This window comes from Hordeum vulgare, chromosome 3H (genome assembly GCF_904849725.1).
Source record: "Hordeum vulgare subsp. vulgare chromosome 3H, MorexV3_pseudomolecules_assembly, whole genome shotgun sequence".
Classification (NCBI taxonomy): Eukaryota; Viridiplantae; Streptophyta; class Magnoliopsida; order Poales; family Poaceae; genus Hordeum; species Hordeum vulgare.
The window spans coordinates 279437725-279463701 of record NC_058520.1 but is presented as its reverse complement, the minus strand read 5'-3'; positions in this window follow the sequence as shown (position 1 = coordinate 279463701).

Here is a 25977-nt window from a genome sequence, read left to right as displayed (position 1 = left end):
GAGCCACTCAATATTTTGATTGTGGTCTTCTCCTTGGTATGACTCCATAAAAAGAAAAGAAATTCAGAGTAACACACTAAAATACTTTTGGAGTTTTTGGTTTTTCACAAACGAGCAAATGAAAAGAGAAAAGAAAAAACAAGAAAAACTATTTACATGGGAAAGCTCCCAACAAGTAAAAGAAGAACAAGGAAATCTTTTTGGATTTTGTTTTTAGTGCTACAATAATTTAAACTAGGAAGAAAAAAATCAAAAAGAAGCAAGAAACATAATTTTGGATTTTCTCAAAGTTTTTCAAACACACAAGAAGAAAGCGAGAAAATAAATAAAACATGGATGATACAATGAAAAAGTGTGGACACCGACAACTCGGATGAAATGTCTGAACATGATTGTAATGTCGGTGGTAATACGTACTCCCCCAAGCTTAGGATTTTGGCCTAAATTGGTAATCACCAATCGTAGAAGCCGTGAGGTCCAATCTTGAAGTGCTCGGGACCAGGCACCATAGGGTCCCATTGCTGAGGTTCCTCTTGTGCTGCAGCCAGGTTCTTCTGGTAAGCGACAATGTCCTTAGGCATAATCATGTATCTGCCCGTGGCAACAAGATCAAACAAAGCACGTGCAGGGAAGGGAATAATATCATGAGTGTTTTCACTGAAAAGTAAGTTGACGACATATCAATATTAGGGTAACCAGCGGCAATAAATTGGCGGTCCTCCATAGATGCTCTATCTAGGTAAGCTCTGGGCAAAGGATGATCATGTTGGTGTATCTGCACGTTGAAGTGAGTGGCCAATCGAGTAGCGTAAATGCCCCCATGTATTTTGCCCTTGGATCTGTTAAGGTGGAGGCAACGTGCCAGAATAGCTCCCAAGCTATAAGTTTTGTCTCCATAAAGTGTGCGATGCAAAACAACAAAGTCTGGGGCGCTAAGTGCACCCACCTTCTCTCTCGCTAGCAAGCACTTTGCAATAAATACCGCAAAATAATAGACGACAGGGAACTGCAAGCTAACAGTGGTGGTGCTCGATACTCCTCTATCATACCCAACCGTCAGAGTATGGTAAAAACCTTCAAACTCTAGGCTTAGGCTCTAACAAATCCCCATCGGAAGGAAGCATGCATAAGTCACAAAATTCATTAAGTGGTATCTGGCGGGTTTCAACATATAAATTAAATTGCACCTCAGGGGGGTTATTCCTAGAATGAAATGAAAGTTTTGCACGAAGGAGTTTGTGAGGAGATAATACTGTTCGCATTCAGCTGCAATCAAGTCGGTGAGTCTGGCATTAGTAGCATATTGTGTGAACTCTTGAAGGATTCCAGCCCCTTCCATGAACGCATTATGCCGCCACTCGCACGGCAATAGTTCCACCAACCTCCGTGTATGGAGATCATTGTCAGATGTCTCCCCAATAACCCCCTTGGAATTCTTCCTGGAAGCAAACTTCCTAAAGAAACTCATCTTTTCCTATGAACAAAATTCTGAAATTTTTAGTCCACAAAAGTTTTCTCAACAGAACTTCAGGAAAATGATCGCAACTACTCATAGAGGCCATAGCAAGCATTCAAACTACTTAGAACTCTAAGAATTCAACATGCAAGCTCATCTATAGTAGCACCAAGAATAGCTAATTATTCCAAATATAAACCACTAAAACAAAAACTAATTGGACACATGAAGGAGTCACATACCACGCGACAAATCCTTGAAACAGTTTCGAACATGGAGCTTCGAACGAAGAGATCAAAATCCCTGGTTTCGGGAGCAAGAACACGAGAGAGAGATAGAGTAATAGTGATTTTTTCTGGGTGAATGGAGTGATGTGGAAAGAATAAGTAAGTGAGGGGGGCCACGTGGGGACCACAACCCACCAGGGCGCGCCTGGGGGTCCTGGCGTGCCCAGGTAGGTTATGCTCACATGGTGCACCTCCCTTTGGTATTATTTGCACTAGAAAGTCAGAAATATTCAGAAAAAGTCGTGCTAAATTTTCAAGGCATTTTGAGGACATTTATTTTTGGATCATTTTTTTATTGCACGGAAAACTCAGAAAACAGACAAACCATGGCATTTTATTTTACTTAACTAAGAAAAATAGAAAACAAAAGGTAGGGATAGAAGGTAGTGCTCACTAAATTCATCAACTTTATACCTCTAAAAAATGATCCATTAATAAGGTTGATAAAGTCTTATTAACAACCACTTTCAACTAATATGAAACCGAACAACTTTCGTAAATCACTAAGTTACCTCAATGCGGATATTAATGTCCCCCACAATAAGCATTTCATATTTATTTTTAATAGTAGGTTGAGGCAGTTGAAAACTCCCAATATTGATTGTTGGAGATTTTTCGATATCATTAATACCATTCACTTGGAATTGTTTCTTCCGAAAGTGCACCATATGCTCATTACCATTGATATGAAAAGTTAACTTGCTTTTATTGCAATCAATCACAACCCCTGAAGTATTCAAGAAGGGTCTACCAAGGATAATCGACATGTTGTCGTCCTCGGGCATCTCAAGTATAACAAAGTCAGTCAAAATAGTAACATTAGCAACAACAACAGGCACATCCTTTAACATCCCAAATTTTGGAATGTTAATAAAATTATTAGATTGATTGTTTGTTTGTTTGTTTGAGTGATTGAAACTTGAGTGAAATTTGAAAAAACTTTTCAAAACTTTTGAATGAGAGGGAATAAAATGACTTTCCCCTTCTCCGGTAAATTCAAATTCATCCAATTAAAACCAATGAGAGAAGATGAGATGACTTCTTCAACTATTTGAACGGAGTTTTGCATTTGAATTCTTTCAAATATTTTCCCTTGCTTCTTTATTTTCTCTCCACGAGAAATGCCCCGACTAAATTCTTGCAAGCAAGAAAGAGCGGAGGAAAATGACCCTCCAAAATGAGAGGCACTTTTGAAAATATTTGAGCCAAGAGAAACCATAGTTTTATGGAGAAATTAATTGCCAAAAAAAAGAAAATAAATCGTTAGGGATTTTTCTGAAAAAAAAACATTTTTTAAAAGTTTTTATTTTGGTTTTGGAAAAATGATAAACAATTAGGAAATATTTTTCTGATCGATTTGGTATATAATACCCCATATAAATATTTTTATTTTGTTTCCTTTTATTATGTTTCCCTTGCCGCTTAAAAAGAAAAAACAAAATCAGGATTTTTTTTCCTTTTAATAGGAAACCGCCCTAGGGCGTTTTTTTTTCTGGGCCAGATCCCCCTGGCCGATCCTTTCCCCACGCAGAGCACTCCCCTTCCTTTTCTTTTCAATTTTTTTTCTTCTTTCTTTCCTTCCTTCTTCTTCCTCCTACCTTTCTTTCTCCTGTGCCTTTTCCTTCCCAACGCCTCGGCCACCCCCATGGCGTGACCTCCAGATCTGATGGATCTCCCTCGATTCCCCTTCCCCTTTCCTTCCCTCGGCTCCCCCCTATTTAAGCCGCCGCCCCCGAGCCCCCCTCGGCCCCTCCTCCCCATGCCAGAACACCTCGCTCCCACGCACCTCCTGGAACAGGCTCCAGGAGAAACATCTCCTCGCCGCCCCCGCCACTACCGCCCCTCCCCGCACCAACCAACGCCACCAACAGCACCCTCGCCTCCACCGCGTTCCATTTTTCCACCAAACCCCCAGCTCCACCACTCCACGCCACCCCCCGCACCTCGCCGGAGTTCGGCCAGCACCGAACCTCCCCAAGCTTCCCCTACTCGCCCCCGGCTCTCTCACGCCTCGCCGTCGCCGCCCTCGGACGCCGGAGCCCCGCCGCCACCCTCTGGACACCTCGAACGCCGCCAGAGATTGCCGGAGCCCCCTCCCCGAGCACCACCTCTTCTCTGTCTCGCCGGATAAGAAGCAACCCCTGCAGCACCCACGGTGAGCTACCCATCTTTTCCTTAGCCGTTAGATCGTGAGTAAATGGTAGAGATTAGAACACCCGTACCCTTTCGGCCTTTTAAACAAAACCGGGCCGGTTTTTCATTACTTAATATTAGCCGAAGAGGTATCAGTTAGATTCCGGCCGTTTGCTTGTTTTCCCCGCAGCAAACGAACTCCCAACCAACCAGGGAGCGCCACGTGTACACTGTCCGATTAGAAATTAGTTTTTCTTTTTCTGTTTTAATTCCAACACAGAGAGAGTTTCAATCTTGTTCCCCCCATAACTTTTGTTCTAGGACTCCAATGAGGTTGATTCTTTTTCCAGTAGATCAAAATTTTCATGTAGTTTGCAAAAAACATATTATTTGTCTATGTTTGAAATTTTGAAATTTGAATTAGATCAAATTTAGCTTAAACCTTGTTTTGCTCATTCTGGGAGTTTAAAATAGCTTTTAATTTAATTCTTTTTGCTACTAATCACTAGTGATCTTATTTATCAGTGGTAAAAATTTCAGAATTGTTTGAGTATTTTAGCTCATTGTTTCTTGTGAAACAATTTCTGTTTCACTTCCTTTAGGATTATGACTATATTTCTTTCTTTAGTTGTTTTTAAATTATTTTCTTTTATATTTCAGAAATATTAAGTTTTGTTTCTGTTAGTTAACAGTAGGTTTGCAACAAGTTTTGATTTTATTTTTATATGTTATCATGAAAGCATTTCTAGTTCTCTAATAACTTGCAATTGGTTTCTCTACTGTTTCTAATCCCGTTTGGAAATACTTTTAAATAGTTTTGTGAAAAATACTTTATTTAATATTAGTTAAATTTATATCTTAGTTCCCAGTTATTTAAGTATTTTATTTTCTGTTAGACAAAAACTATTTAGTGTTTGACGTAGTAGAAGACTCCCTAGTCTTATTTGAAGTTTCCTTCGGATTCTTATTCGCTCTCTCTTTTGTTTTGATTGCTAGAATGATTGCTAGTATGAGTTCTTGTGTGAATGATATGTTTGTTATATAGATTTCATCGGAGAGTGACGAATAATCTATCAAGTTATTTCTCGAGAATGATTATTCTTCTTCACCAACCTCACCAGGCAAGTCATTTGATCATGTATCACCTATGTTTTATGCATCGTAGTTCTACCATCCTATGCCCAATTGCATGCTGACTAGGTACTTGGAAATTATGGTTATAAATTGTAGTATCATGTGGTAGGCACCCAACAACCCCGTTACTAGGCCCGGGATGACAAATTTCATATTGCTATGCTTGAGTAGACGGGATTCTGGTTGAGAGTTTATCACGAGTGATGCGAGGATACTTTAATAACCAAGACCGATTAAGTCAAGATTTTTCAAGACCTCGTAATGCAATGCAACTCTGGGTGAAGGACGGTTGATCGGCTCCCTGGAGAAACCAGTGGATGACCCGGGATGCTGGAGACGGCCATGACATCTTGCGGAAAGCTTCACCCTAGCTCAAAGAGACGGACGGATATTTTCAAGACCCAAGGCTTACCTGCACAGCCACAAGTCATTATGGGCTCGGGCTTGGTTGGACAACGCGGCGACTCTGGACAGGCGGTGCTAGCAGATGTAAAAGAACGGTAGGATTGGATGGGCACCGACAGGGATTCAGAGGGACCCATTGAAAGACCATGTTTTGATCATCCGGTCTTCAAACACCCTGAAGTGCGAGGACATACTCGGAGGCGATCAAATCTTGTGGGGAACGTGTGCAAAACTCTGCAGAGTACTCAAACCTAATCGATTAGCCGTGTCCACGGTAATGGACAACTTGAGCCAAAGGAAATGAAGTTATATGAAATTCTCAACACCATTATAAATACTTGATGCGGGTAATATTGATAAGTTGGGTATGAGAACTGGTTGGCGGAACCATCTCATTAACAACCAACAGCGTAGTACTATTTCGCTTTTAGCCCCTCTTGTTGTAGGAAAAAATTTGCTTTACGCTAAAACTGACAACACCACCTGCCATATATGCATATAGTATAGATGATATTTTACCCCCCTCTCATATGTGACTTGCCGGCATATTCAATACGCTGACCTACACGGCTGCAACGTCTTATGTTGCAGATACTTTCTTCGACGAGTAAGAGTACGATTCAGGGTTACGGTCTGCACTCAACTTGCCGTTGGTGTTTATTGGGACTCCACTCCCTTGACTGTTTCCGTTGAGATTTTAAGGTATATATCAGTTTTACGCTATATACATTGATGTACTGTGTGTGCCAGCATACTGATCCAGGGATGGCACAGATACATAGAGGTTTGACTCGTTTTGAGTCGGGTCGCTACACATCCTCACAAATACCGATAGGTATGGCACTTGATTTGTCAGCCATTTGCAAAGATATTTCAATAGGTGTGAGTTTATTCAAATCAAGTCTTTTATATAAAGAGAAAGGCATAACACAAACACCAGCTCCCAAATCACTAAAGCAGTTTTCACATAATTTCTTTTAATCGAGCAAGGTATAGTTGGTATTCTCAGATCTCCAAGTTTTTTAGGTTCTCCACATTTAAAAGTATAATTAGCAAGCATGGTGGAGATTTTGGCTTCCCGTATTTTTCTCTTATTGACGATGATGTCTTTCATATACTTTGCATAAGGAGGCATTTTTAAGATATCAGTCAAGCGAGTTCCCAAAAAGAATGGCCTTGGCATTTCAATAAAGAGTTTAAAGTCTTCATCCTCTTTGTTTTTAGTTGACTTAGGTGGAAAGGGCATACGCTTTTGGACCCATGGTTCTCTTTCCTTTCCATGTTTTCTAGCTACAAAGTCTGTTTTGTCATATCCTTTATTCTTGGTTTGTGGGTTACCAAGATCAACAGCTGGTTCTATCTCAACATGTTTATCTGGTTCTGTATCATTTGTTCGAGTGTCTTCATGAACCTCATCATTATCTTTTTCATTATCACAAGGTGAGTTTTCATTACGAGATGGAGTTTCAGCATCAGAGATAGAAACTTAATTATCATTATCACAAGATTTTTCGATTTTAGGTTCACTAGAGGGAGGCAAAGTCTTATTATTTTCCTATTCTTTTTCTTTTTAGAAGGACTAGGTGCATCAGTGTTAATTCTTTGAGAGTCTTGTTCAATTATCTTTGGGTGTCCCTCAGGATAGAGTCGTTCCTGAGTCATTTGACCTCCTCTAGTGTCTACTCTAACAACAAAGTCACTTATATTATTGTTCATTTCATCAAGTAACTTCCTTTGAGATTTAGCAACTTGTTCTAATTGAGTTTGAACCATAGAGGCATTTCCTACACCTCTAAAATCATTTGAGATTCTAAATAACAAGCCACTTAAGCGAGCAATCATATCACAGTTGTATTTCAATTGTTTCATAACATTTGCATTGAAGTGCTCTTGCTTTCTAATTTAATTATCAAACTTGTAAAGGCATTGAGTAGGATGTTTATTACGAGGATCATCACTATCATTGAGTTTCATTATAGATTTTACCTCTACCACCTTAGGTGGTGGTGGTGCTTCAAGCCCATGTATTTCTTTGATAAGTGGTACATTTTGAACATCCTCAGCTTTAATACCTATTTCCTTAATAGATGTCTTCACCTCTTGCATATCTTTAGAACTGAGATATAAGATACCCCTCTTCTTCGGAGTGGGTTTAATAGGTGTTTCAAGAGGAGTCCAATCATCATAATTTTTCAATATGTTATTCAATAATACTTCACCCTGACCAATAGTTCGTTCCCTGATAACACAACCACCACAACAATATAGGAAATCCCTAGAAGCATCGGTTAGTCCATTATAGAAGATATCAAGTATTTCATTTTTCTTAAGAGGATGATCAGCAAAGCATTAAACAATTGGATAAGCCTCCCCCAAGCTTGTGGGAGACTCTCTTCTTGAATTTGCACAACGTTAAATATTTCATGCAAGGCATCTTGTTCCTTATGAGCAGTGAAATATTTTTCAAAGAAGTAGTAAATCATATCCTGGGGATTACACACACAACTAGGAGCAAGAGTATTGTACCAAGCTTTAGCATCACCCTTTAATGAGAACGAACATGACTTGAGATTATAGTAATAGCGAATCTTCTCAGCAAGAGGAAAAAGGTTGGCTATATCATTCAACTTAGTAAGATGTGCCACAACTGTTTCAGTTTCATAACCATGGAAAGGATCATATTCAACCTAAGTGATTAACTCTAGGTCGACAGAGAATTCGTAATCCTTATCATCAATAAAGATAGGTGAAGTAGCAAACTCAGGATCACATTTCATTTTGGCGTTCAAAGATTTTTCCTTATACTTGCATAATAATGTCTTTAGATCATCTCTATCCTTACAAGCAAGAATATCTGTAGTTGCCTCCTCACTCGTAGTATAACCTTCAGATACCTTTGGCAATTCAAATCTAGGAGGACTAGTTCTAGTAGGTGTTTCAAGATTCTCAGTGCCAAGTTCTTCATCAGATCCAACAATATCATGTTGTCTTACTCTAGCAATTTTTTCATCAAGAAATTCACCTAGTAGCACATCATCATGAAGCAACGTACTAGCATCATCATGGGTAGTATTCATAGCAGAAGTAGCATCATCAATAACTTGTGACATATCAGAATTAATAGCATGTTGTGGTGTTGCAAGTTTATTTATAACAGAATGTGAATCTAAAGCGGAGCTGGATTGCAGTTCCTTACCTCGCCTCGTCTTAGAGGGAAAAAAATCTTAGTCTTATTATCCTTCACATTCTTCATAGTGATAATATGATAATAATCCCAAGTGACTCAACAAATGTTGCTATGCTCCCCGACAACGGCGCCAGAAAAAGGTCTTGATAACCAACAAGTACAGGGGATCGCAACAGTTTTTTGGGGTAGAGTATTCAACCCAAATTTATAGATTTGAAAAAAGGGGAGCCAAAGAATATCTCAAGATATTAGCAGTTGAGTTGTCAATTCAACCACACCTAGAGATTAATTATCTGCAGCAAAGAGATTAGTAGCACAGTAATATGCTTGTTTCGATGATAGTAGCAACATCAATAATAACAGTAACAATGATAGCAATGGTTTTCTAGCAGTAACGATAGTAGTAGCAATAGTAGTAACTTAGCAAGAACAATATAAGGTAAATTCCTAGTCACTAGATCGGTGACTCTTTGGATGATAGTCATCATGAGACAGTTATAACCTAGAGCGATACGGCACTAGCTCCAGTTCGTAAATATAATGTAGGCATGTATTCCGTAAATAGTCATACATGCTTATGGAAACAACTTGCATGACATCTTTTGTCCTACCCTCCCGTGGCAGCGGGGTCCTATTGGAAACTAAGGGATATTAAGGCCTCCTTTTAATAGAGAACAGGAACAAAGCATTAAAACACGGTGAACACATGAACTCCTCAAACTACGGTCATCACCGGGAGTGGTCCTGACTATTGTCACTCCGGGGTTGCCGGATCATAACACATAGTAGGTGACTATAAGTTGCAAGATTGGATCTAGAACATGGATATAATGGTGATAACATAAACGATTCAGATATGAAATCATGGCACCCGGGCCCAAAGTGACAAGCATTAAGCATGACAAAGTCATAGCAACATCAATCTCAGAACATAGTGGATACTAGGGATTAGGCCCTAACAAACCTAACTCGCTTATATGATGAATCTCATCCAACTCCTCACCGACCAACGAGCCTACGAAGGAATTACTCACTCCTAGTGGGGAGCATCATGGAATTGGCGATGGAGATGTGTTGGTTATGATGAAAATCGAAGATCCCACTCTCCGGAGCCCCAAACGAACAGGAGATGGAAACGGCTCCCGGTGAAGAACAGGAGACGGCGGTGGCTCCGTCTCGTGAAACGTGATAATTCGTTCTCCTTGGCTTTTTCCTGGAATAATGTGATTTTATAGCGTCGGTTTTAGGGTCATAGGGGCCATGAGGTGGGGACAACCCACCGGGGCACGCCCCCCCCCAGGCGCGCCCTGGTGTGTTGTGCCCACCTAGGTGGCCCCCTCGTGTGGTTCTTGGCTCCAAGAATTCTCTTTATTGATATAAAAAATCCTCGCAAAGTTTCATTCCATTCCGAGAACTTTAATTTCTGCACAAAAACAACACCATGGTAGTTGTACTGAAAACAAAGTCAGTCCGGGGTTAGTTTCATTCAAATCATGCAAAATAGAGTCCAAAACAAGAGGAAAAGCGTTAGGAAAAGTAGATATGTTGGAGACATATCACCGCTCTAGCGCTCGGCCGGTGCGTGGGTCGAGGAACTACCGATAGTGCTATGGAGTCTTCGGACCATGCTCAACCGGTTGACTGGGTTCACCCCATTCGTCTTAGTGTATGGGGCCGAGGCGATCATCCCTACTGACGTGGAGTTCGATTCGCCTCGGGTTACCCTATACACCAAGGCCGACACAAAGGAAGCCATAGCAGACGGGGTCGACCTCCATGAAGAGGCACGCGAGCTGGCGCGTTCCAGAACAGCAATCTGCGAGCAGGCTCTATGCCGCTACCACAGTCAGCGGGTCAAGCCACTCTCATTTCGAGAGGGTGACTTAGTGTTCTGGCTGATCAAACAGACAGCCGGCCAGCACAAAGCTGTCCCCCCATGGGAGGGCCCATTCATCATCAGCAAAGCCCTGAGCAACAGTGCCTATTCCCTAATCGGTGCTCAGAAGGCCAAAAAAACAAGAAGGACGCCTCCGGCTCCGAGAGAGAGCGACCATGGAATGTAGAGCTCCTCCGCCCGTTTTACTGTTAGATGTGCACGTATGTATCTGGCCTACTTTCAATCAATGGATAGCCGGCAGCCCAGAGCAGGACTCGGGGATTGTCGTTCTCCCTTAAGCATAGTTTTTCATTCGCACCGGCTTCCCCCGAGTCGGCTCGGCCAACCCGGGGACTGCCGGCTCACCCTACCCCCACCCCACCTCGGCAAAGTACCATAGCTTCTCCTCCTTGACTGCCTAACCCTAGCCGGCTACATACCGCAACGTGTCTGTCTCGCCGGTAGGTGCACAAGCAAGGGGAGGCGTGGCATATTGGAAATGTGGACAAAGGGTGTGCCGGGCCTACCCGCACTACCCAGGTGGTTCAAACATCTAGCTTGCGAAAAATATAAAGTATTAAAAGCTCACCTCCACATCCCACTCTTTGCTCGGCCACTACCGCAAGGCGGCTAGCCAACAAGAACATAAGCAAAGAAGCAGGGCACATGGGAAACCAAAGATTCAGAGCAAGCAAGATAAGAGAACAAAAGGGCAGACACCAGCATGTTAAAATTAAAAAGTGCAGTGCATAGATATCGAGATAAATACACGCGGCCCAGAGTACTTTACAATACACCCCTAGTGGGTGGACTTGTTCATAACAACTTCGAATGCTAACGAAAAACAGGAAAGATAAATGCCCGGCTATGAGGGCGCCACCTCCTGGCCTTAGTCGGCCTGGACATCTCGCTCGTCTAGGGAGCCGGCGGCGCCTCCTTCATGCCCTCCACCTCGGCAGCCGGTGGCGATCCGCAGCTGCCAGCCGACGCTGCCCCAGTGGCCACAGTAGGCGGATTATCCCCTTCGGTGGAGGACTCGGCCGCGCCGTTGGCAACCGTCTTGGCAGCTCCTTCGTCGCCGTCGCGCTCGTCCGAGCGGGACGCCACCTCTTCCTCGCCGTAGATGATGGGAACGCCATAGTCGTCCTCCGAGACGGGCACACTATTGTTACCCAGCTCGGGTAAGTACGTGTCCAGCGCCACATAGCTGGCGAGCTCGTGGGCTCGGAATCCGATCTCCTCCTCGCATCATGCCAGGTCGGCCTGCTATGCCACCCTCAAGGTGTTCAGTCTGCCCAAGTTGATGCCGGAGTATCAAGAGAGGGCGAAGGTTAGGGCGACCCTGGCGCTGGCCCGGGGAGCCGACGCCCTCCATGTGTCAAACTGTCCGTCGGTGTGCCCCAGCCACGTCACGACCTAGTCCTCAAGGATGTCCTCACCTCGTTCGGGCCAAAAGGCCAGAGCGATGCCCTGACCTGCCATTAGCAGGCGGTCGCAGAGGGCCTAAAGATGGACCACCTTGGCCTCGCAGGCGTGCACCATCTCTGCCGCTGACTAGTTGGTGACCTCACCCGGCTCGACGTTGTTCCTCCCGGTATGCCATCATGACGCGCTCCTCCCATGCTTTCGTCTCGGCGAATTGGGCCGGCCCATGGAGAGAAATTAAGAAATGAGGAGGAAGATGGCTAAACACGACGACCAAAGATAGTGATGCTTACCAGCAAGGACGTCATCCACCCCGCGAAGAAGGCTAAACTCCTTGGCCGCCTCCAGGTCGGCTCCCTTCTTGAGCTCCTTGGCCAGGCGCACCTCCTCGCCATGCCGAGCAACTTCATCGAGGAGGGTCCCTGTCGCCCCATCGCTAGTGTCCGCCGTCTGTTGCGCCACTTCCTTCGCCGCCTCCGCCGCTTGTAGCGCCCTGTCAAGCCGCTCCACTTCTGTCTTTAGCTGCCTCGTCGCCGCCTGCTCGGTGCTTAGGCCCGTCTGCAGCCGGTGGCGCTCCCCGGTGACCTCGTCACGCTTGCCTCGGACCTTGATGCGTGTGTGGTGCAGGTGCTCCAGCTCATACGTGGGAATGGTCGCTGCTATGCAAGAAAAAGTTAGCAGCCGACTATACTACAACAACACAAAGCAATAAGATTTGGCCCGGCTCATGCTCACTCGGGCAACTGGCACGAATATCGGGGACTACACTAAGTGGGTGCGCTCGCGCACCAACCAGCAAAGAGGAAGAAAGCTACCTTTGGTCGCTTCCAGCTCGTCCTTGACTGCCTCTAGCTCGGCCGTTCGGGCCATGAGGTCCTCGCAGACCTGGAGATAGTGGTTCTTGGCGTGGCGACCAACGTCTATCGCATGCCGGAAGATCGCCTCGCGCTGCGCCTGCTCGAAGAGATAAGATTTGGCCTGGCTGCCACAAAGTGGCACCCGATCGGAATCTCGGGGACTACACCCAGTGGGTGCACTCGCGCGCACCCACACAACAGATGATGGAAAAACTTCAGGCAAAAAAGTTAACCTCGAACGCCTTCTGGGCCATGGTCTTGAGGCTGGCCACCGCTGACTGGGCGAAGCTGACCACATTGTTCTTGTAGCGGGCCTTACCCCTGTCCCCCGCGGCATCGACATTGCCTGTTCGGGGGCCAGGGGGCACGTCTCAGTCTCAGATGGGGCACTATCCAATTGCTCCCACGTGGTCGGCACCAACGACAGCTAGCGAGCCCGGCTGCCGCTGGTACCACCCGGAGCCGGCATGGCTGGAGTCGCCGACGCTGCCAACACCGCAATGGCTCGGCTGCTGTTGCCACAGGCTCCGTCCTTGGCAACCGTTAATCGCTCTGGGTCGGACGCAGAGCGGACCACCTCCTGGAAAGCGGACACGCCGGCTGGCTGGGTTGTCACCTCTCGAGGCAGCTCTAGATGTGCTTCCGTGGGCGCGGGCGAGCTCCTCGCGTGGGGGCCTGGGGCGGCGGCAATGTCACGGAATCCCTCGTCGCCTTGGTTGAGGGGCAGTCAGCACCGGCGGGCACAGTTGGCACAGCCTTCACCTTCGTGCGCCGCCCCCCCTCGACCCGCGCTATCGCCGCATGCTCCGCGGCGAGCGACGCGAGCTGCTCGGCTTCGAGTGTCGACTCCTCGGCCTCCGGCAGCTCAACAACGTCCCTGCAAGATAGAAAGGGGCACGAGCTCAACGCCACGCGGCGACCAAGGAAAAAGAGGGACGCACGAGCCTCAGAGAAAAACCTTACCCTTCGCCGAGAGGAATCTCGCGAGGCCCCCGCCTGAGCCTCCTCTGCACCAGCGGAGGGGTGCCGGCTAGCACAACCGCCGACCGTGTCTTCTTAGGGACCGGGCCACCGGCCGAGCCCTCAGCCGACCTCTTCTTGTGACGGTGCTCCTCTAACGTCTGACACCGGGCCGGTTGTGTAACAGTCAGTCGGCCCCCGACCGGACACCCGGCGCTCCCTCCCCGGCGGCAGTTCCGGGATCGTAGGCGGTTGCACGTCGAGCACCTGCAGCTCATCGTCATCGTCCGACCAGTCATTGACGGACCCCTCGGGGGGTGGCATGACAACTCTCCCTCGCCGGTTGGTGAAGGGAACATGACACCTGTAGGAACCTCGACGGATCCCTTAATCATTCAGCCGGGAGAGAGGTGGTGCCAAGGGCAAAGCTAGCGATCAGCACTAGCAAGTTTTTTACCCAGGTTCGGGCCGCTTAGCGCGTAAAACCATACTCCTGCTTTGCTTGTTGTATTGGGTGCTTACTGTAGTATTTCTTGCTACAGTGATTGCCCTTCGGCTAGTGATAAAAGAATCTAAACCCCAAAAGGTCCAATCTCCAGAATTGAGCTTTGAGCCTCCTTTTATAGGCAAAGGGGTCACCAACAGTGCTCTGTAGTGGGTTCACGAGTCGCATAGTGAACAGGGTTCACTTCTATCTATCTACCGAAGTGTCAGGGGCAGCAAATGCCTTGTCAGGCCCCCTGACCTGCATCAAGGTGGTATCGACACGTATCCAGGTGCTTTGACACCTGGGCGTTGTGCTGGCGCATGAGGGATGCGTTGGAGCGGTGGTAGTCGGTGGCACTATGGCAGGACGAACACCTGGTGGGCGAAGGGGGCTTTATGGCTTGGTGTCCTTACCGGTGACCTAATCTGTCTTCTCGGAAAGGGGAGCTTTCCAGGGTCTTGGACTTCTTCCCGGCAAGGAGGGCTTGCCCGGGCCAGGAGAGCCTGCCGGCCCTGGGTGTTTTCCCGGCAAGGAGGGCTTGCGGGGTCATTGTAGCTTGCACTTGTTCTTCACACCCTTGGAGCGGTGTGCCCTTGGTGAGCTTGGGTTTATCTTCCCGCTAGCCCTCTTCGTGCACTGCCGCCAAGGGTGTTGCCGACGCCCGTGCACAAGTCTCGGGCATAGGATACCCCAGTCTTCATTGCACCGACAGCTGGGGCGCTGGCCGGCTTGTCTGCTTCGTCGCCCCCTCCCCCTCCTTCATCCTCATCCTTCAGTACGCCCGAGCCTTGAGGAGCGTTGGGGCCGCCTCCGTCCGACTCATAGTCCTAAGTGTCCGAATCCTCCCGATCCGCGAGGAAATGCATCGGGTGTGGGCCGTCTGGGGTGTTCTGCCGGCTGAACATCTAGGGAGGCACCACGACCGCACGTCGGGTGCTGCAAATAGAGAGGAAAGATGATGAATGGAAACAGTGCTAGCCGGACGAACTCTTACCAGGGGTGGTTGATTGCCCTGGTGGAACGGCTCCGTGCCGAACCTCCACTCCTCCTCGTCCACATGGAAGTTGGTTATGTGGTTCACCCGGGCGGCCACCTTCTGCATCGGCAGCTCCACAGTCGACAGCTGGCATGGGCCCCTGGGGCCGCCCATGTCGCATATCCAGTGTCGCCTCGCCTGCAACGGTTGCACATAGGGAGAGATGAAGGTCGCAATCAAGTCTTCGCCATCAACCCCATCGAAGGTTGAAGTAGCACTAGCCGGCCAACCAAGGGCGCTATGTCTGGGGTAAACGGGTTGACGGACCAGTTCGTCACATCCGGTGGCGCGTCGTTGAAGGCAGGGAGGCCGACCCAGTCGCGCCCCTATCAGATGTTGCGGACGTAGAAAATGGTCCGTTGCCACTTCTTGAAGGACTCTGGGAACTTCATCCTTAGCATAGGCGGGCCATTCCGCCAGTAGATCACCGCGCCGCCAAAGGAGTAATCCACTGCGTCGTGCTTCTGTCTACGGAACTAGAAGAAGTGGGGGAACAAGGTCAAAAAAGGGCGGATGCCCAGGTACGCCTCGCACATTGTGACGACAGTCACCCTCAGATGATGCATCTGGATGCCAAAGCTCTGAAGGAAGTGTCGTAAGAAGGAGCTCATCAGCAACCCGAAGCCGACGAGGAAGTGGCCGGCGAAGATGACACGCTCGTAGGGTTCCGGCACGAGCTCGTCCCCGGCCACACGGGCCTCCACCACCTCCTTAGATGGTTGCTTCCGCGTCCGATGGAGGATCGCGAAGTGCTAGTCATTGATCATGGATCCCTCCCATGAGCCAGAGGGGATTTTTGTCATTTCAGCGGTCACCGATGGTGAGCCGGGCAATAGGAGAAGCGAGAGCCGAACCCCCAGCGAATCTACCATGGGGGGAGGTGATGTGGGCGCGAGGAGGGAGGAAGGAGGCGGAGGAGCGCTGAGGGTGCGTGAAGGAAGATGAAGGCAGAGAACTCTGGGCAAGGAGAGGTGGGAAGGTGAGGAAATAGCAACCTCGGCCTCCCTCCCCCTTTTTTAAAGCCCGGAGAGGCAGAGGGCGTGCTAGATCCTTTACGCCCACGATCTCCACCTCCCCACGAACCCCACATATTAAAAGCGCGTGGGGAACACCAACCGATGGGGCGTGGTCATAGAAGATCCGCATGCTAAGGAGGGAAAGTTGTGGGCCCGTCGTCCGTCGCTGGCCAACGTGTGGTGCCTTCCAGAGGACGCTCGTACCGAGGCAACACGGATAACCCGAGGCGCCATGGCCGCCTGCCGAAGAGCGGTCGGCTGCCGCTCGACCGACTGCCACTCCCACGGGCACCGAGCCTTGCCGCTTGACAGCTCTGGCCGACCGTCCCACATCGACAAGGCCTTCGGGTGCGGGAGGAAAACCCGTTGGCCCCCTCGCCCGTAGACCTCCCGACCCCAACGATTTTGGGGGCTTCTAACGGGGATAATACCCCCGGGTAAACCAAGAGCAGAGATTAGCCATCTCCAAGTTATTTAGGGCCGCCTGGCGATAGCCAGACCCACTGCTGTCCAGCACATACCTGGCCGGCTAGCAGTAGTTAGCCACGCCATCGACACATACCCTGTCGCCTGGAAGGGGTCGGCCAGCCGGCTGGCCCCTCGCTAGCCGGACAACCGGCTCTTGTCCCATCTGGTCGTACCATTGTACGCAGACAAGACAAGACAAATTATCAGAGGGTATCACGGCAGCAGTACACGTTGACATGTACGGCCGTGGTGTGGCGTAATGATGGGAGGGTCAGCAAGGCTATCGGGACCCCAACCCTGACCGGGCAAGGAGGTCCTGTAGCCACGTTCCACTCTATCGCCCTCGCCATGACAGCTCCGCGCATCGATCGCCGCTACACACGACCGGCGGGTCCTGCGACAAGACCCAACCACAGGGAGAAAAGACACCTATGGGAAACTCCAGGGATCCCTTGATTGTTCGGCGGGGAGAGGGATGGCGCCAAGAGCCGAACTAGCGATGAGCCGAACTTGCTGCTTAGTGCGTAAAACCCTACTCCTGCATTGTTTGTTGTAATAGGTGCTTACTATAGGATTACTTGCTACAGTGATTGCCTATCGGCCAATGACCGAAGTGTCTAACCCCTTGGAACTGAGCCTTGGGCCTCCTTTTATAGGAAAAGGGGTCACCAACAGTGCTCAACAAAGGTTTCATGATCTGTAGAGTGAACAGGGTTCACCGCTATCTCTCTACCGCGGTGTCAGGGGCAGTAAATGCCTTGCCAGTCTCTTGACCCGCATCAGGATGGTATTAACACGTACCCATGTGTTTTGACACCTGGGTGTTGTGCTGGCACATGAGAGATGCGCTGGCTCAATGGTAGTTGATGGCACTGTGGCAGGAGGGAACACCTGGCGGTGAATGGGGCTTGTCGGACTGGTGCCCTCGCCAGTGGCCTAGTCTACCTTCCCGGCAACGAAAGCTTGCCCGGGCCTTGTCTATCTTCCCGGTAAGGAGGACTTGCCGGGGCCTTGAATGCTTTTCCCAGCAAGGAAGGCTGGCTAGGGCGTTGGACGTCTTCCCGACAAGAAGGGCTTGCCAAGGCCTTGGATGTCTTCCCGGCAAGAAGGGCTTGCCGGGGCCTTGGATGTCTTCCCGGCAAGAGGGGCTTGCCGGGGCCTTGGAGCTTGGGCTTATTCCTCACACCCTTGGAGGGGTGTGGCCTTGGTTAATTTCGAGGTTAGTCTTCCTGCCAGCCTTCGTCGTGCCTTGCCGTCAAAGGGGTTGCCGGCGTCCGTGCACAAGTCTGGGGCACAGGAGAACCAGTCTTCAGTGCACCGATAGGAGCACTTAGGCTTGGGCCATACACGCGCGTGAGGCATTGTTGGGCCAGGCCCGAAGTAGTGCACGGGCCTGCGTGACAGGGTATCTTGTGGTTTGGAGCCGTTGGTAGTGGTCTTCCCAACGTCGCGCATTGAACCACGAAGTGGGGAGGCGTGCGCACAATGGCCGAGATGGCCACGTATGCGCAGAGTCATTGGTTGGGTACACAAGGGTCAGTTTGCACCCATAAGAGGGGGAAACGCAGGCGCACGAGCCCATTGCCCCCACCTCCCTTCAATCTCGAAGCCGCCGCCGTCACCTTCCTTTAGCTGGAGGTTCCATCCACACCCCCCTCATCTTCAAAGATGTGCTTTGGGCAGCCGCAGCTTCCACCATCGCTATGGCACTAAAGGGAACCAAAGTCAAGAAGGGGAAGGTTGTCGTCACAGAGAAGGAGTTGGCAAAGATGCGGAAGGAGTTCGCCTACTTCTCCCTAGGGGCCGATGCGCTCACTCCGAAGCGGCGCTACCAGTTCATGTGGGAGGCCCGGACGACGGCGCATTTGGCCACCCGCGTGACACAGGGAGAGGCCGGTGGTGACCCAGACAAGTATCCTTTCTTCGCCGACTATTTCTATTGCGGGCTCTGGCCGCCCTTCTCTAAATTCTTCATCGACATCATGCACACCTACACTTCCATCTTTTGGACTTCACACCGAATGCGGTGACATGCATTTCCATATTCGCGCATCTTTGTGAGAACTTCGTCGGGATCACTCCCAACACGGCCCTCTTCCGCCATTACTTCACTCCTCGCATCCAGGGAGGGGTTGCCCTTTCGGGCTCCATTACCTGGATCCCAAGGCCCAGATGTAAGGACATATACCTGGATGGGGCCCTTCATGAGAAGTGGGAAGAATGGTAGGGGAAATGTTGTTGGATCCGTGAGGAGGGGTATCTGCCCTTCTGCGAGCCCAGGACCGCCAAGATCGATTCCCGCAACAAGCATTGGATTGATTTCGCCCCAGACAATAAGAACCTGACCATCGTAGTCAATAGGATCCTGCGTCCCAGGGTCGCAGGGTTGACGATGCTGACAGGCGCATTGCCCCCCTACAGAAGAGGAGAGGGAGGCCAGCCTCGGCCTTTGTGAATGACGCGGATATCATGCGGCAGTGGACTGGCTTGAACAACAACTTGACGACGATGGAGCATGCATTCATTTGACAGAAGTTGTTCAAGTCCGATTCGAGGGCTCGGCCGCTGCCGGGCGTCATACCCTTGTGCAACAACTCGGCCCTCAGAGCACTTGCGACAAAGATGCTGGAGTGCAATGCTCATGGCCTGGTCACAAACTAGATAGAGCCCAAGGAGGAGGACGTTTTATCTTTCTTGGACCGCCTGTTGGAGAAGACCATTAGGTAGGAAACCGGCCTTGTTCGCGACACCACCCCCGAAGAGGGGGCCGTACAACGCTAGCCGGACCGAAGAACGAGCCCTTGCTGAGGAGGAGGAGGAAGAGGAAGAGCCTCTAGCCCGCCGGAAGTCTAAGCGAGTGCTTCGACACGCCGGCACCAATCTCCCCGTCCGGCAAGCTCCGTCCGCCGCGCCCGCCAAGCGACCCAGGGGCGCGTCCCCTTCGGTGGACGCCGAAGTGGATGTGGACTTTGATCTTTCGGCCTTCAGTTCACGGTAGGAGGAAGAGTACGCGCCTGACCCTTTACCTACTTCAAACCCCTTGCTTCATACTATTGCTCATTTGGTGCCGACTCTTCTCCGCAGGGATACGAAAACGCTAGCCCATGGCATGGCTAAAAGGGCCAAGGTGTCAGCGAGCGCCGGCCTTCGGCAAGTGCCTCAGAGCTGTCGCCGGCGGCTTCGGCCACTACAGTGCCCAGCCCCGGGCAAAGCCCCCGACGTGAGTCGCTAAGGCCCGCGACTCCCAAAGATGAACCCCCTGACAACCAATGTCACCGGAAAGGGGACATCTACTCATTGTCAGCTTGACGATGGTGAGTGTTCCGGCAAAGACCATCTACGAGCTTTTATTTTGTTTCCTTCAGTATTTATTTTGTTCTGATCATTCTCTTCCTTATCTTGTGATTCAGATCCTTCTCCTATGGGGGAGATGAAGGTCGAATCCATCATCGAGGAGACAGCCCGTGACGCGGCTGCTGAGGCCGACAAGGTCTCAGCGAGCGGGGCCGCCGAGGAGGCGCGGGAACGATCTACTGAGGAATCGACGGAGGAGTCCACCGAGGGACCCGATTCATGAGCCGGCGACTCTTCTGCTGCCGGGGTTGATGAGGCCGTATTGGATGAAGAGTCCCCTCTTGCCGGCGAGGACATCGGCGGTGACCAACCTTCCGCGTCTGAACCTCCGCCAGCCAGCGAGTACCTTCTTGCCGGCGAGGGTCTGTTCATCAACCCGCCGGTGGTGGATCGCACAGGGAAGGTCATGGAGGGAGAGAGTCTCGATGCCGAAATCTCTATCGATGCTGGGCTCTAGATCGTGGGTGGATCCCAGGTCAGCGGCGGGCAACTCAGTGAAGAGCAGCCCTACCAATCCATGAAGAACAATGTTAGCGAGCTCCAAGCTCTCTACCAGGCCCGAAGAGAGAAACTGGACTCCCGGGCGGCGGTCATCGAGGCAATGGAGGAAGCCTTTGAGAAGCACTTCGAGGAGACGCGGATTCATTTCGCCGAGGCCCACCAGGGGATGAAGGATGAGCGCGAAAAGCTGAGGGCCGATCGGGACGCGCTCCTTTTGAAGTTGTATGACATCCCGAAGGAGGAAGAAGAGGCCCGACGCCGTATATACGACGAGGACGTCTGTCTCAACACACTTCGGATCAGCCTCGACTCCCATGAAGAGGAACTCGCCAATCGTGAGGAGGCGCTTAGTGAAAAACTCCGCGCCAAGGACAAGGAAGTCGAGAGGCTCGTGGCGCAGCGTACCCAAGAGCTGATGGATCAGCACAAGGGTGTCCTCGCTGCACTGGCCTTCGAGCAAGCTGGCAAGCTGTAGGAGGTCTCCGACAAGGCCGCAGCCGCCGAGGCTGCCAGGGGCGAGCTCGCCGGCAAGGTGAAGAAGTTGGAAGAGAACCATGAAGGCCTCGGCAAGGAGATCTCAACCCTCACTTCTGAGAGAAAGAACACTCTCTCCAACTTGATGGAGATCCAAGCTGCTTTTTCCGACAAGTGTGCTCAACTTCGCTCCGTCAATGCCTCCCTTGTCGCCCCGCGGGATAAACTGGCTCCCCTGGATCAGGCCCTCGAAGAGAGCAAGGCTCGCGAAGGGGTCTTGACCCAGAAGCTTCTAGACGCGGAAAAGAAGCTCGAGACTGCCTCCACCGCCAATGAGGATTATACACATGGAGTGGAGCTGTGGACAGGGCGCCTTGTCAACGCCGTAGAAGGAATCGTCGCGCAGCTGCCTTCTATGGATCTTCAAAGCTTCGGCTACTCTTCGGGCCGAGACGTGTCTCCAAGCGCCAAACTGACTCTATTCTTCGAGGGCGTGGTCAATGACCTAAAGAAGCTTCAAGATGGAGAGGCGGCGCGCCTAGCGAACGAGTCCGGGAGGCTACATCGAGGCGCCCTTCTCAAGGTCCTCACCAAATTGGTGCACAAGAATCTCGGCATCGATCTCACCCTGGGGCATTTGCCGAAGGAGGCGGACCTCAAGGAGCTCGATAAGCTGGTCATGCCCATCGTTCATAAGGTGGACCAAATCAAGAGGGTGCCAGGCCCACGCCAGGATTAATTCCTCGTGCTTTCTTGTTGCTGCAACTTCGAGCTAAGAGCAGTTGTATCTTGGTTATAACAGTCAGTATTGTAATATATTTGATGTTCTTGATAAGTATCACCCCCTCTTTCGGTCGCTCTTTTTGTACGGATTGCCCTTGTGTTTTGCTAGGGATTTGTCGGCCTAGCTAGCCTTGCCGCGAGTGTCTCGAGGAGTGGCTCTTGCCGGAGTTTTCACTGCCGGCAAGACGCCTTGCTTTCCTTGACTGCATCGCCTTGATGCAATTGCTCTTGCTCAAGCTCATCATAAGGGAGCACCCGAGGTGATTCATAAGTGAGTTCCATGGGAAGAACTGCCTCCGCCACGTAGACCAGAGAGAAGGGTGACTCGCCGATGGATCGATTTGGTGTCGTTCTGATCGACCAAAGAACTACCGGTAGTTCATCAATCCAGTGCTTTCCATGACTTCCCAGCTTGACAAAAGTTCTTGTCTTGAGCCCCCGCAGTACTTCAGAATTTGGTCTTTCAGCTTGACCATTGCTTCTTGGATGGGCAACAGAAGCAAATCATATTTTGCTGCCGAGGTCTTGACCGTACTCCATGAAGGCGCGACTCGTGAACTGGGTGCCATTTTCATCATGATTATACTCGGGACAACAAAACGACAAACTATCCCTTTGAACAACTTGACGGCTGACTACGCTATCACCTTTCTCATAGGTCCCACCTCCGGCCACTTTGTGAACTTGTCAATTGCGACGTACCAGTACTCAAAGTCCCCGGCAGCATGGGGGAAAGGATCGAGGATATCAAGCCCCCAGACTAAGAATCTCCAGGAGATAGGAATCGTTTGGAGAGCTTGGGCTGGCTGATGAAGCTTTCTTGAATGGAACTGGCATGCGTTGCATTTGGTTACTAGTGGAGTTGCATCCTGGAGGGTTGTGGTCTAGAAGAAGCCTTGTCGGAATGTTTTGCCGACAAGGGCTCTTGACCCTATGTGGGAGCCACATATTCCCCCATGTATCTCGGCCAACAACTCAAGCCCTTCCTCCTGGGGGATGCATTTGAATTTCACACCGTTCCGTCGCCTGCTGTAAATGGCATCATCCACGAACGGGTACATGCTGGACTGACGGGCTACTCTTTCTGCTTCTTCATGCTCTTTAGGCAGATCCCTAGTTTGGAGGTACCGGACTATGTGTTGCGCCCAGACCAGAGCATGAGGCTCAACGGCGAGGACTAAAGGCATATCCTCTGCCAAGGGGGGTATCCCCCACAGCAGGCTTGGCATCTCCTCCGACAACTTCTTCTTCGACAAGATCCATACCTGGACTCCTCGACTGGTCTGCCGGAAAATACTGGCCGGAGTTTAGCTTCCTTCTGTTGCCTGACTTGGTTGATGGTGTTGCGGAGGGTTGAGTTAGTGGTAGCACAAAAGATCCTGGTTCCACAGGTAACTTAAGAGCTGCACGCTTCAACAGGTCGTCGACGATGGTGTTTTCGGCATTGTGGATATGCTCCGTCTGTAGACCGTCGAAGAGCTCTTCCAACTTCCTCACTTCCTCCACGTAAGCTTCCATCAGCGGGCGCTCATAGTCCTTGTTGACTTGCAGGACAACTAGGTGTGAGTTACCTTTGACGATGAGCTTCCTGATCCCCAGATATGCAACGATCCTGAGATTGACAACTAGCCCTTCGTACTCAGTGGTGTTGTTGGTTGACTTCTCTCAAGGAAAGTACATCTGGATTACATACATGAAGTGTTCTCCAGTAGGTGCAACTAGCAGCACGCCGGTTCCAGCACCTTCAAGTGAGAATGCTCCATCAAAATACATGATCCATTCTTGGTTTGACTCCTTGCCTGGGAGGGTTGATTCTGGTATTTCTTCGTTTGGCGTCGGAGTCCATTCGCTAATGAATTCCACCAAGGCCCTACTCTGGATGGCCGATGTGCTTTCGAACTTGAGGCCAAAGCGGGATAACTCCAACGCCCACTCCACGATCCTGCCAGTTGCATCGGGGTTTCGCAAAACCCTTTGTAGCTGAAAGCGAGTGATAACGGTGAACTCATGCGCTTGGAAGTAGTCGCGCAACTTTCTCGAGGCCATGAGGAGGCTGAAAAGCAATTTATGCACTCCAGAGTATCTCGTTCTCCCCCCGTGCAAGAGGGAGCTGACGAAATAGACTAGGCGCTACACCAACTTCTTCTTCTGCATTGGCCCGCCTGTTGGCGGGGGTTTCTCTTGATCACTCCCGGACTTTGCGGGGGTCCTTGGTTGCCGATGTGCGCTTACTGATTCGATGCCGTCGTCTTTGCCGGTGTATCTTCGTCATCTTCCCTCTTGTAGCGACCAGACCTCAGTCAGTCCAGTCTCTATGCATCTGTGTCATCCCTGGATCGGTATGCTGACACGCACAATACTTCGATGGGTATTATAACAGAGTAGCAATCACACACATATTACATCGAATGTCTCAAAGAGAACTTATTACAATAATATGGCCTAAGGCCATCTAAATATGATAACAGCGGAAGGCTTGGAAGATAAAGTAGGTCCATCAACTCCAATGGCATAGCTGAGTGCAAAACAACGACCTATGGCGGTTACTCGATATCTGAAAAGTCTGCAACATGAACGTTGCAGCCCGAAATGGGTCAGCACATGGAATTTGCTGGCAAGGTAACACATAGAGAGTGAACAGAATAAAAGCTATCTCTACATGCATACTTGGCTGGTGGAAAGCTCTATGGTTAACAGTTTTGCATAAAGCCAAATTTCTTCCTATATTAGTGGAACACAGTTTATTTAACTACGTTGTTAGTTATTAAACAATGAGAAGGTTCCTCCAACTCAAACCCAAAACTAATCATCATTAACCCGCAAATTAATTTAGAGTGTTGAGATACACATGAAAATCCAAGAACCAGATACTCAAGATGTCCATAACCGGGGACACGGCTAATCATGATTAGTTTGTACACTCTGCAGAGGTTGTGCACTTTTGCCACAAGACTCGAAATACATCCATGGTCGGAGATTCGAGACACAATCTTTCTGAAGCATTAACTCTCTACTTCAGGGTAGACCGTACCACCTATACCCTCTACATCTGCTAGTCTACCACTTCGAGAGCTTCACACAACTTACTCAACTATGTTAGAGCCCATAATAGCTTGCGGCTGCACACGTAAGTTTCATGTATGAATAGTCTTATGATCCCTTTGAACCTGTGTGGCGGACCTTAGGATGATCACACGGTTCCCCCGGGATATCCCGACAGCCACTTGGGATTCCAAGGTGCCTCAAGCAATCCACCCAGATGTGTATTTTAGTAGCCACCTTATGTTAACCTTTAATTTGATGGAAATATGCCCTAGAGGCAATAATAAAATGGTTATTATCATATTTCCTTGTTCATGATAATCGTCTATTGTTCATGCTATAATTGTATTAACAGGCAACAGTAATACATGTGTGAATAAATAGATCACAATGTGTCCCTAGCAAGCCTCTAGTTGGCTAGCTCGTTAGTCAATAGATGATCATGGTTTCCTGATCATGGGCATTAGATGTCATTGATAACCGGATCACATCATTGGGAGAATGATGTGATGGACAAGACCCAATCCTAAGCCTAGCACTAGATCGTATTGTTCGTATGCTAATGCTTTTCTAATGTCAAGTATCTTTTCCTTCGACCGTGAGATTGTTGTTGGGGAACGTCGCATGGGAAACAAAAATTTTCCTACGCGCACGAAGACCTATCATGGTGATGTCCATCTACGAGAGGGGATGAGTGATCAACGTACCCTTGTAGATCGTACAGAAGAAGCGTTAGAGAAGGCGGTTGATGTAGTGGAACGTCCTCACGTCCCGCGATCCGCCCCGCGAACAATCCCGCGATCAGTCCCACGATCTAGTACCGAACGGACGGCACCTCCGCGTTCAGCACACGTACAGCTCGACGATGATCTCGGCCTTCTTGATCCAGCAAGAGAGACGGAGAGGTAGAAGAGTTCTCCGGCAGCGTGACGGCGCTCCGGAGGTTGGTGATGACCTTGTCTCGGCAGGGCTCCGCCCGAGCTCCGCAGAAACGCGATCTAGAGGAAAAACCGTGGAGGTATATGGTCGGGCTGGCGTGGAAAAGTCGTCTCAAATCAGCCCTAAAACCTCCGTATATATAGGTGGGAGGGAGGGG